Source organism: Culex quinquefasciatus, chromosome 3, assembly GCF_015732765.1.
Source record: "Culex quinquefasciatus strain JHB chromosome 3, VPISU_Cqui_1.0_pri_paternal, whole genome shotgun sequence".
NCBI classification, from domain to species: Eukaryota; Metazoa; Arthropoda; class Insecta; order Diptera; family Culicidae; genus Culex; species Culex quinquefasciatus.
The window spans coordinates 65,567,691-65,581,213 of record NC_051863.1 but is presented as its reverse complement, the minus strand read 5'-3'; the positions used below and the strand labels follow the sequence as shown (position 1 = coordinate 65,581,213).

Sequence of the window (13,523 nt, the reverse complement as noted above, 5' to 3'; positions counted from 1 at the left end):
CTCTAGCCGACTCCGACTCCGACTCCGACTCCAGCTTTCAACAAATGGTTGGCTCCGACTCCGACTCCGACTCCACATGTTTTTAAATGTTTCAAAAGTTAGTTATCTATTATTAGTTAATTATTTTTAAAACATTGATAAATAGGATTATTTTAATACTCTCTAAGCGTCATGTTTTTCTCAAGAAAAATAAGTTAAGTAAAAGTAAAGTATAGTAAATAAACGGAAAAAAAGTTTCTAGGTTACAAGTTTTAAACGTTATGGAAACAGAAATCAAAAAATATCTTCAGTTTTAGAGGCATTTTGAGAAGAACAGTTTTGTAAGTAAATTTGGATTTATTTGCTTAACCTCAAATTTGAAAATATTTTTTCAAAGCTAATAAATTTAAATATTAAATTGTTATTTTTTAATGAATAACTAAAAGAAACCTGGCCTTAATGATCTATTGAACATTAAAATTCAATTTGCTCACTTTCAGGCTGACATTTGTAAGAAGCACAGTGACCTTGTTTTTAAATGAAAATTTTAAACGAAACATTTATATTTCTTTTTTTTTTAAGACGAACATGGACATCACGCCATGGTTGAAGGAGATTATTATTACAAATCAATGTATCTAAACAATTTCTTCGTGGAAAGGACGCTTAAGATGTCCTTTTCAAATATCTGTGAAGTGGAAAAAAAATTTACCCTCGATTTTTTTTATTTACGATACTTTGTGAATCTTCATCTAAAACGAAGCTTCATGAATGATCTTACGCCTCCATCAAAATATATAAAAAAACTTAAAATATAATAAAAAACTAATATCCATAAGTAAAATTTTTTCTAGGTCACAAACATTTTATTTTTTAAGGTACATTGAAGTGCAATGATTATCACCTTCCTTCATATTTACGTGGGACAAACAGTTTGAAAAAATTCGTACCAGTTGATATTATTTTTATTTTGTTTTTATTTTCATAATATTTGAAAAATAAATTTATATCCTATATTTTGTTCTACACATTTTTTTATTAGTTCATTTTTGTACTGAAATCTTGAGATTTGTTCAACGATAATTTGCAACGATATCAAAATAGTTTACCTAAAATCAACATCAACATCAACAATCAATAATTATTTCAAAATTTGTTGCAACTTATTTTGATATTTTTTTGTTAATTTCAATTATTTTAAATGCAACACTTTGATTTTCTTGTACTCAGTTATAAACAAAATGCGCATGTTGAGTTCCATGTAAGAGATTGTTATTATCGTTGATTATTTGTTACAAAAGTTAAACTGTCAGTGACTTTTTTTGATTTGCAAAAACAGTGATTACTATTTTTAATCTTTTTATGTACCTCGTAATTTTTTCCTAAAAAATGATTTAACTCAAAACTTCCAAGACATATGCTATCGAGGTGAAAGATGACTGTGTGTGTACTTTTTTCAGAAATAACTGGATGAAATTTGGTCAAATTTGAATTGAAAAGGCACATAAATATAGGCAAATGGAAGCATTCAAGAACTGACTACATAACCAATATTTTTTATTATTTTTTTTTTAAATTATGATACTACATACTTGGCTAAGAAGTTATCATTTAGTGATTATAGTGTAATAACACAATTAGAGCTTTTCAATCACAATAAAAAGTTTCAAAAACATAATGTCATCTGATAAATCAATTATAAATATAAGATGTTTTGTAAATCAAGCTGTTCTATAGGAAATACTGAACAATAAAAAAAACATATTTTTAGTTAAATTTAAGATAACTCATGCTCCGACTCCGACTCCGGGTTACCAGAAATCTTCGGCTCCGACTCCGACTCCGACTCCAGCTCTTAAAATTTAGCCGACTCCGGCCCCGACTCCGACTCCAGCTGTTCGAGTTTTGACGACTCCGACTCCGACTCCGACTCCAGGTCCCCAAAAAGACCCGACTCCACCGACTCCGGCTCCGACTCCGACTCCGACTCCACAGCCCTGGCTGCAACCTTCCATCGGATGAGGAAGTAAAATGTCGGTCCCGGCCTTGGTTGTTAGGCCGTTAAGTCATTCCAGGTGTAGGAGTCGTCTCCATGCCATAAGTACAAACAACACACCAAACCAAGCCTGCTCCGGTGGAATCGCTGGCGGCGGTTGGACTCGCAATCAAAAGGTCGTCAGTTCAAACACTGGGGTGGAAGGTTCCTTGTAGTAAAAAGAGGTTTGGGTGCTCTCCCCATTCAAGCCTTCGGACTCCTAGGTTCGAGCAGAAACTTGCAATAGTGACCACAAAAGACCCGGGGGTCGTCAATGTGGATGGTTTGATTTTTGATTTGTCCTAAGGGGTAACTTTTGTCCCTGATAACGAATCCGAGGTCTGTGATGAGATTTGATGCCAAAGGACTTTTATGTAAAATTTTACGCCCGATTTGATGGCGTACTCAGAATTCCAAAAAAACGTATTTTTCATCGAAAAAAACACTAAAAAGGTTTTAAAAACTCTGCTTTATTTTTATTTTTGTTGGCAACACTTGTCATTTTTTTCCGAATGGGAAACATCGCACCTTACATCAACGCCACCAACACATGCATTGGTTCATTTCCTCTTGAGACCGGCACTACTGTCTGCTACATCAGAACATAAAAAGAAGCAAACTTTTCCCTTTTCAACGTGTACCAAGGTAGAGACTAACCGGTACAAACATCCCCCACCCTACATCCCCACTCACATTCCCTCCCACAAAAAAGAGGTGAGAAACTTGGTTTTCTTTTTCCGCAAAATTCAACCCACCACACGTCGATCGTCATCATCATCGTCGTCATTATCATGTTACATGGTTGGCTCCCCCGAAAAAAAAAGAAGCAGAAAAAACGGGTTACTTTGCACAGCGCAAAAGTTCGCTGCGCGGCAACCCTCGCAGTTGGCACACTTTAGGTACTCTTCGGGGTGTTTCTTTTTAAGAAACTTTCTACAGTGCTTTCACATGTGGGGGGTGAACCATGTAGTTGTTTGCCTTTTCGGTGGGGGTTAGCCACACTAAACGGAATAAAGTAATAACCTTGCTTGGTGTGTGCACACACAGACACAAACACATACGTTCATCCAAGGCTCATTCATTCGGTGTGTCCCCTCTCTAGCTCGTACGAGTTCGTGGGTTCAAGTAAATTGTAGGGCCGTAATTTGAAGGGAAAGTTTCCTCTCATATAAAACGGTGCAAAGCAAAAGGTAGGCAGAAAATGAGACGTTATTTAAAGTTCCAACCCTTGGAGCAGGGTTAGGCGGAGGGGGCTTCCCGGAAGTTACGCCCGGGATGAATATAGGCAGAGGCATTTTCGGAAGGGAAATCGTTGGAAAAGCGCTCTTGCATCATCCTTGCCTCCCACACGCAAGGATCAAGGCTTTTGGTGGGAATATTTATTTGCATGGAACTTGAGCCAACCGCCAAGTAAACATCGGTTGTTTGTTTTGGTCTGGCTGGCTGTGTAACTTGTAGTAACTCGGCAAAATGGAAATGATGGCCCAGGTTGGGGCACCGGCAGCGGCCACGGAGCACGGAATGTTGTTATTAGATAAGACGGGAATGTCTTCATTGTTATTCGGTGAGCCTCAATCCTGCGTTCGAAGGTCTTCTGTGTGTAACGTACAAATTGTGGAACCTGAATGGGAAATATGGGTCTGTTTGTGTTGCAGATATTGTAATCTGGGATGTTGGCATGGAGACTGAGGGAAATTTATAATACGACATTCGATGGAGTTGCTTTCTTCCTAGAATATGAATCGAGGGAAGAAGATTATGTGGAGAAGCTTACCACCACATCAGAGCAAATTTGTGTGTGATTAACACCATCAGTTATTATCATCTCTCATTAAACATTAAACATTAAACATTAAACATTAAACATTAAACATTAAACATTAAACATTAAACATTAAACATTAAACATTAAACATTAAACATTAAACATTAAACATTAAACATTAAACATTAAACATTAAACATTAAACATTAAACATTAAACATTAAACATTAAACATTAAACATTAAACATTAAACATTAAACATTAAACATTAAACATTAAACATTAAACATTAAACATTAAACATTAAACATTAGCATAGCATAGCATAGCATAGCATTACGGGTCTGCACCACGCTGTAGGGGGTGCCACAATGGTCAATTCAATATTCTTAGACAATTTGATTGCTGCCCGGTACAACCAAAAATATCTAAGAACGGAAATTTCCACACTGTGCTCCAAGGCTACGCCCATACAGTCCCGTGGGGATTTGGGAGGATGTTTTTGTTGTTCACTAGTGGCAAAAGTGCAGGAACCCATGCGACTTTTAAAAGTGAACGGAATATTTTTGGGAGGTTTGGAATGGGGGTTAGAGGAATTTCATCGGGCCGATGAAAATGGTTGAATGCGTAATGTATTACATGATTTGGATGTTTGTAAGTGTAAATGTTAGTCTGTAGTGTATTATCTAATAAGCATATAGTTTTATAATAATAATAATAATAATAAATATTAAAAATATGGTAAATAAAATAAATTTAAATATAATCAAGATGATTCCAGGAAGCTGTATAAAATAGCAGTAAATTAAAATCTAAATGCTCCAGATGGTTCCCATGCTGTTTTAGAAAGATTCGTTAATTTAAGCAATTTGATGATATATGGTATGAGGAGATGGTATGTTACAGGAAAGGTATAGGATGAGGAATAATATGAACATGTAAATAAATAATCATTTAAAATACAAATGCTCCTGATGGTTCCCTTGCTGTTTTAGTAAGTGTCGTTAGTTTATGTAATTTGATCATATACGGTATGAGGAAATGAGGATATAAAGGAAAGCAATACGAAAAAAAAAAATTGAACATTCAAATAAATTTACATATCAGCAGCTAAATTGAAATTAATTCCAGGAAGCTGTAAAAAATAGCAATAATTTTAAAACAAATGCTCCAGATCGATCCATTGCTGTTTTTTAAAGCATCGTTAGTTCATGCAATTTAAATGTATATTTTATGGGAAAATAGTATGATAGAGGATTAGAAAAATATAAATAAATCATATAGTGAATAGATACATGTTAGCAGTTAATGTAAGGAAGCTGTGAAAAATATAAATATAAATATCCCGTGGAAACAACGACGCAGGCCAAACACGATCGAAGCAGGCCTTGCCTCGCAAAGAGCAACGGCGAGACTGGCCAGCTTCTTTCAAATACACTTTTTTCTTCTTTTTCTTCCGCGCGAAACAACGACGCAGGCCAAACACAATCGAAGCAGGCCTTGCCTCGCAAAGAGCAACGGCGAGACTCATTAAACATTAAACATTAAACATTAAACATTAAACATTAAACATTAAATATTAAACATTAAACATTAAACATTAAACATTAAACATTAAACATTAAACATTAAACATTAAACATTAAACATTAAACATTAAACATTAAACATTAAACATTAAACATTAAACATTAAACATTAAACATTAAACATTAAACATTAAACATTAAACATTAAACATTAAACATTAAACATTAAACATTAAACATTAAACATTAAACATTAAACATTAAACATTAAACATTAAACATTAAACATTAAACATTAAACATTAAACATTAAACATTAAACATTAAACATTAAACATTAAACATTAAACATTAAACATTAAACATTAAACATTAAACATTAAACATTAAACATTAAACATTAAACATTAAACATTAAACATTAAACATTAAACATTAAACATTAAACATTAAACATTAAACATTAAACATTAAACATTAAACATTAAACATTAAACATTAAACATTAAACATTAAACATTAAACATTAAACATTAAACATTAAACATTAAACATTAAACATTAAACATTAAACATTAAACATTAAACATTAAACATTAAACATTAAACATTAAACATTAAACATTAAACATTAAACATTAAACATTAAACATTAAACATTAAACATTAAACATTAAACATTAAACATTAAACATTAAACATTAAACATTAAACATTAAACATTAAACATTAAACATTAAACATTAAACATTAAACATTAAACATTAAACATTAAACATTAAACATTAAACATTAAACATTAAACATTAAACATTAAACATTAAACATTAAACATTAAACATTAAACATTAAACATTAAACATTAAACATTAAACATTGAACATTAAACATTAAACATTAAACATTAAACATTAAACATTAAACAACCCACTAAGGTCCATATTTTTCCGAAAAAAATGCTATCAAGAGGTCAAGGGGTTTTTTTATACGAAAAACTTTACTTCTCTTGCTTGATTTATTCTTTCTTCATTTTTAGAATTTTAATATGCAATTATTTTGTTCACTTTATGTTTGTTTCTTATAAAATTTGGTTTATTGTACAATTTCAGCATTACCTTCAGCCTTTTTTCAAATTTTTCAGACGGTTTTTTTCTGGACTGATTTTAGATTTTCAACTATAGATTGATACTGCCTTAAACAAAAAAAGTTGATTTTTGGGATAAACTCTCAAAAATTTAAGCCGTTGGAAAAATGTATAAAACTCGAATAAATAAGAAAAAAAAAAAGTTACCAGGTTCTCCATAACTCTACACTAGTTTATAAGTTAAACAAAACGTATTCTTGTACTTAGTACAAGAAATAAACATAAATTGAATTGAAATTTGAGAACAAAGCCATAAACTGAGAAAGACAGAAAATCTTTTTTTAATTATGACTATTTTAGAAAATGTTTACAGAAATCGCACCTGCTTAAACCATAATTTATCCTGCGGCAGCTATAAAGCTGCCTCAAAACTTTTTCTTGAAAATGCATCTTGCAAAATGCAATCATTAACATGTCGGTGGTGACGGTGTCGGCAAAATTCTAAAGTTTCTTCCTACCTGAATATCCCTATTTGAGCGCATTTCCAGCCACATTGCATCCTTGTCTGTAGAACTTTCTTCCGGAAAGCGCAAGAAACGCAGACATTTTCCAGCAAAAAGCTATCATTTTCCCTCGACAACGTGACTTTGGCCTGACGGAACACGATTCCGCTCTGTGTGGTGAACATCTTGGCAAAAGTTTTCCCTCCCTGCAATTTGCAAGAATATTTCCTCGGCGCTGCTTCAAAGACCACGGCGAAACAAGATCGCTCTTTGGAGTGTTTGTGTGGGAGAAAAGCACGTCCCAGTGGCTGTCAAAGGATAACGATTGCTTGCCATGGTCGAGCTGAAACATCAATCGAAATAATCCATTAGAACGAATTAATAAAACATGCCGAACGAACAGCTGCTGCGCCAGCTTCCTAGCTGGGAAAAACGATTGCAAAGAAAGTTGTTTTTCCCCACTCGATTTCTTTAGTGTTTGCCTTCTCAAAGAAGATGAAAAATTACCAATTCAGATCGATTGCTAACTTGCAGTGTGTCAATTGCGTGAAACTTTATACAAATTCATCCGAGAATTGAACAAAAAATCGGAGGAAATAAAACATTCACGAAACTGGATTCAGTTTTGCCACAGAACGAAAATAACGCAGCTGCGAAAATCAAATTCATTACTGATTAGTGAGCAAAAGTACTCTCAATTTGACAGTCAACGCTTTGCACCATCACCCAATACCCGCTGGCCCGCAGCGAAATTATGGGAAAGTATAGTTTGTATCAGACTTGGGTTGAGCTGATACAGCTTATCTCAGTCCCGCGCTGCTTCCAATGACCCAGTCGCGCTGCTTCCAATGACCCATTTCAGAATAATCAGATAATCAAACTTTGTTTTGCAATTCCAGCAAACATCCGAAATTGTTTTTTCTTCAATCTATCAAATAGTGTAACGTCTGAAGAAAAACGAAAGGAAAATCTTCAAAATTTAATATCACTTCTCCCACACAGATTTTCTAAAATCCTGTCAAGCTCCTCCTAATAACCACTCACTTAGCGGAAGTGACGAATTTCTCGTTATTTGCTCGAGTGTTGATTGATTCCAGCGAGGTGACGAGGGCACGGAAAGAAATAAAGAAAACGAGAAAAATATTCCACTTTCACATCAAGTTTTTCCTCCTTCGTGAAATTCTTTCACGACGGTGACAGCCAGAGATGCAGGGTTGCCAGATTTTATTGAACTTCTTTTGGCTTTTGATTTACAAATATTTTTTAAATTTATGAAAATTCCGTTGAAAAAATTCTATGCCAAACACGAATATTTAACCAAGGTTGTTAACGATAAAAAATTATCGAGTCTCGATTACGATAACGATAGTTCTATCGTCATCGTTATTTCGATAATTCTATCGGCGATAATCTTATCGCCGATAATGGACGATAACTCAATTTTAAAATCTTTCTAAAATCGATTTATTCAACCATATCATGTTTAATTTTCAATGCTTTCACTTAGAATATATTTGTTGAAAATCTAGTAAGTTTCAAAGGAAAATATGTACTAAAACTGTTTACAAAATACTGTTTTTTTAAGGTACTAAAATGTTCAGAATTTGCAATATGGGTATCCAACAAAGCAAAATTTTGCATTCTTTTCATTTTTTTAGAGTTTTTTTGGAAAACACTTAAAATTTCACAAATTACCGTATTTTTCGAAAAAAAAACTAAACTTTTCAAAATAAGAAATATGGGTTTAAAGCGAAGCGAAATTATGTATGCTTTTTTACTTTATTAGAGTTTTTTTGGAAAATACTACAAAAATATCCGTATTTTTTCGAAAGTTCTCTAATTTTCAAAATATGCAAAATGGGTTCAAAAGAAGCGAAATTTATATAAATTTGGTATGCTTTTTCACTATATTTAAGCTGTTTTGTAAAATAAAAAAATAATGTATTTTTTTTTTTTTGAAAAAACTACAAAATATTAAATTTGCAATAAGGGTATCAAATGACGCAAAAGTTAGATGATATGGAGCAAACAATATTTGAATGCATGCATGAAGCATGCAAAATTTCGCTGTGTTTTATACCCATATTGCATATTTAGAAAATTTTAGTATTTTCGAAAAAAAACTAAGGTATTTTAGCATTTTCTAAAAAAACTCTGGAGCAACTCTAGCTCAACCCAGGAATTTTTCTAGTACTTTTGTACCCGACCCTCTCCGATTTCAATGAAACTTTGTAGACATGTTATCCTAGGCCTATGTAAGCCATTTTTGTGTATATGGAGCCAAATGTACTCGAAAATAACATTTGAGAAGGGCGTAAGTTATTTAAAAAAAATGTATTTTGCAATTTAAAAATTACTGTAACTCAAAGCCGATGCATCGAATCAAAAAGTGGTCCAAGACAAACTTGTAGGAAATCGGACGGACTTTCTGAAAAAATACACTCAAATAAAAATACACGTCACTTCTTTGAGATTTTTTGATTTTTAAGTTTAAATATCATATTTTTAGGTGATGTCATGTTTTTTTGTCATGTTGTCGCAAAAATAGGTTTTTTAGTGGTTTTTGGCAATTTCTATATGACAGACTTGATTTTTTAGTCTAGTAAATATTTTTACCGGAAAGCTTGTCCATTTTCCCATAAGTTTGCCTGTGACAGCTTTTTAATTTGACTTGTTTTAATATTTGCGTAAGCTTATTTACTATTCAGGTTTCTACCACACTGAAAAAAAAAAATCAATTTTCAGCTATGCAGGGTTACCAGGTCAAAATTAGAAAAATCTGGCAAAGTATCGATCAAAAATCTGGAAAAATCTGACAGACGAAAATTTAACCATTCTCAATGGTGAAGGGAAGGAGGAAATGAATAAGTTCAAAAAATTGTAGAATTCAGGTTGTAAATTGATTTAATGACCTCAAAAATATTTCATTAACATTCCCTCTAAGAAAAACTTATTCAATTTTGCCTTCCTCACTGAGGTAAGGCTATAATCCTGCTCCAAAATTGAACTTTTTATTTTAAGCTCGAAAACCCACCTTGATGTATACATATCGACTCAGAATTGAAAACTGAACAAATGTCTGTGTGTATGTGTGTGTGTATGTGTGTGTGTATGTGTGTGTGTATGTGTGTGTGTATGTGTGTGTGTATGTGTGTGTGTATGTGACCAATAATGTCACGCAGTTTTCTCAGCACTGGCTGAACCGATTTTGACCAAACCAGTTGCATTCGACTTGGTTTAGGGTCCCATACGGTGCTATTGAATTGTTTGAAGTTTCGATAAGTAGTTCAAAAGTTATGTATAAAAATGTGTTTTCGCATATTTTCAGAAGTTGAATAAATGGCAGTAAACTGAACCAAACATCATCATGCTATACATCGTTAGTTAGGTAATTGAAAGACCTTTCCAACGAGTCCAAAACATTGATAATCTGGTAACGCTGTCTCGAGTTATAACCACTTAAGTGATATTTATGTAATTTTTTGTAGCCGGATCTCACTTAAATGTATGTAATTAATGTCCGGATCCATCATCCGACCAATCGTTGGTTAGGTAATTGAAAGACCTTTCCAACGAGTCTAAAACATTGACGATCTGGCAACCCTGTCTCAAGCTATGACCACTTAAGTGATATTTATGTACTTTTTTGTAGCTGGAACTCACTTAATTGTATGTAAACAATGTCAGGATCCATCATCCGACCCATCGTTGGTAAGGTAATCGAAAGACCTTTCCATCAAGTCTACAAAATTGATAATCTGGCAACCCTGTCTCGAGTTCTGACCACTTAAGTGATATTTATGCACTATTTTTGTAGCCGGATCTCGCTTAAATGTATGTAAACAATGTCCGGATCCATCATCCAACCCATCGTTGGTTAGGTAATCAAAAGACCTTTCCAACGAGTATGAAACATTGAAGATCTGGCAACCCTGTCTCGAGTTCTGACCACTTAAGTGATATTTATGTACTTTTTTGTAGCTGGAACTCACTTAAATGTATGTAAACAATGTCAGGATCCATCATCCGACCCATCGTTGGTAAGGTAATCGAAAGACCTTTCCAACGAGTCTACAAAATTGATAATCTGGCAACCCTGTCTCGAGTTCTGACCACTTAAGAGCGAGTCCACGAACAAGCATACCCCTTCGTATGGGACGTCGTTTGGACCTCACCAATCTGCCTGAAATTTTCAGGGGTTGTTTGTACATATAAAACTAGCATCTGGCCAAAATATGAGCACTCTAGGTCAACGGGAAGTGGGGCAAATCGGGACACTAAGTTTGAAGGTTTAAAAACGTCAAAAATCTTAAAAAGGCTATAACTTTGACAGAATTCAATTTAATTTCAAAATTCAAAATGCATCTGAAAGGGCTTAAAAAATGTAACAAAATGCAGGGTAGAGCATCCCAATTGGTTAAATCTAAAGGGAGTTATTGGCATTTTAGTAAAAAAATAGCATAATTTTCAAACTCAAATAAAAAAATGTTCCATCCAGATATCAACTCGGTTCGACCTGCAGCTTGTAGGAGACATCTGGGACTACCATTTGAAACTAAGAACGCTTTGGGTAAGGCAGTTTAACATATTAAATAGACACTTTTACTTTTAGTGAATTTTTTGGTCGTAAATTTTTGCTCCGGGGACACCTTAGATCAAATTTTTCGGTGATAATTTCACCATATTCGTGTTTCTGAGACAATTTTACATTAGAAACATGCACACAAATGTTCATTTTCATCCATTTTAACCCTTTAAAAAATGAAAGTTAAAAAAATTAAGAAGCTGCTTTTTTTCTGGTGTCATCTAGTATCCTTGGAAACGAACTTGATTTTCATTAAATGTGATTCAAAGATTTTTTTTAACTTTTATTTTTAAAGGGTTAAAATGGATGAAAATAATCATTTTTATGCATGTTTCTATTGTAAAATTGTCTCAGAAACACGAATATGGTGAAATTATCACCGAAAAATTTGATCTAAGGGGTCCCCAGAGCAAAAATTTACGACCAAAAAATTCACTAAAAGTAAAAGTGTCTATTTAATATGTTAAACTGCCTTACCCAAAGCGTTCTTAGTCTCAGATGGTAGTCCCAGATGTCCCCTACAAGATGCAGGTCGAACCGAGTTGATATCTGGATGGAACATTGTTTTATTTGAGTTTGAAAATTATGCTATTTTTTCACTAAAATGCCAATAACCCCCTTTAGGTTTGACCAATTTGGATGCTCTATCCTGCATTTTGTTGCATTTTTTAAGCCCTTTCAGATGCATTTTGAATTTTGAAAATAAATTGAATTTTGCCTAAGTTATAGCCTTTTTAAGATTTTTGACGTTTTTAAACCTTCAAACTTAGTGTCCCGATTTGCCCCACTTCCCGTTGACCTAGAGTGCTCATATTTTGGCCAGATGCTAGTTTTATATGTACAAACAACCCCTGAAAATTTCAGGCAGATTGGTGAGGTCGAAGCGAGATGGGTATGCTTTGCTCGTGGACTCGCTCTTAAGTAATATTTATGCACTTTTTTTGTGGCCGGATCTCACTTAAATGTATGTAAACAATGTCCGATCCATCATCTGACCCATCGTTGGTTGGGTAATTGAAAGACCTTTCCAACGAGTCCAAAACATTGATAATCTGGCAACGCTGTCTCGAGTTATAACCACTTAAGTGATATTTATGCACTTTTTTTTGTAGCCGGATCTCACTTAAATGTATGTAAACAATGTCCGGATCCATCATCCGACCCATCGTTGGTTAGGTAGTCAAAAGACTTTTCCAACGAGCCTAAAACATTGATAATCTGGCAACCCTGTCTCGAGTTCTGACCACTTATGATGCAACTTATGAGCCCTTGAGTGATATGTGTGTGTTTTTTTTTTGTATTCCGGAACTTAACGAAATTAGACGAAATTTGTGTCCAAACCCATCATATCATATATCACCCATTGTTGGAAAAGAGTGAGGAAGGCACCAACCACATAGGTGGATTAAGTTAGTTTTTTATATTATTTTCTATTGAATTCGTTCATTTTAATCAAAAAGTTTTTCAAAATGGGCATGAAGTGAAAAATCTGGCAAAATCTGGCACAGAGAAGGATGAATCTTTATTCTGGCTGACACTTGAAAAATCTGGCATTCCCAAATTTATCTGGCAACCTGGCAACCCTGGTTATGAGCATTGTAATTACACTTCTATCTGTAAGCCCATACATCCAATTGAAAAGCTGTTAAAGGCAAAATTATGGAAAATTAGACGAGCTTTCCGGTAAAAATATTTTCGAGACTGAAAAAACAAGTCTGTCATATTGAAATTTCCAAAAAACCACCAATTAACCTATTTTTTCGACACTTTAATTTTTCAAACCACTGTATCTTCCCAAGGAATGGATATACCACAATGGTTAATATGGAGACTTTTACTAAAATTGTATGGTGAATCGATTACCACTATCGTTTTTAAAAAATATTGACGTTTAGGCCTAGGATAACATGTCTACAAAGTATCATTGAAATCGGAGAGGGTCGGGTACAAAAGTATCAGAAAAAATCCTATTCTTAGTGAAGACATTGAAAATTTACGTGATATGGTTGAATTAATCGATTTAAGAAAGATTTAAAAAATGA

The 13,523-nt window shown here is 33.6% G+C and overlaps 1 protein-coding gene across 1 annotated transcript in view; it reads left to right on the top strand.

The window, feature by feature from the left end:
• LOC6032562 (protein tincar) overlaps positions 1 to 13,523 on the top strand; it is a 283,715-nt gene that overhangs the window by 231,305 nt on the left and 38,887 nt on the right. The window lies entirely within an intron of this gene.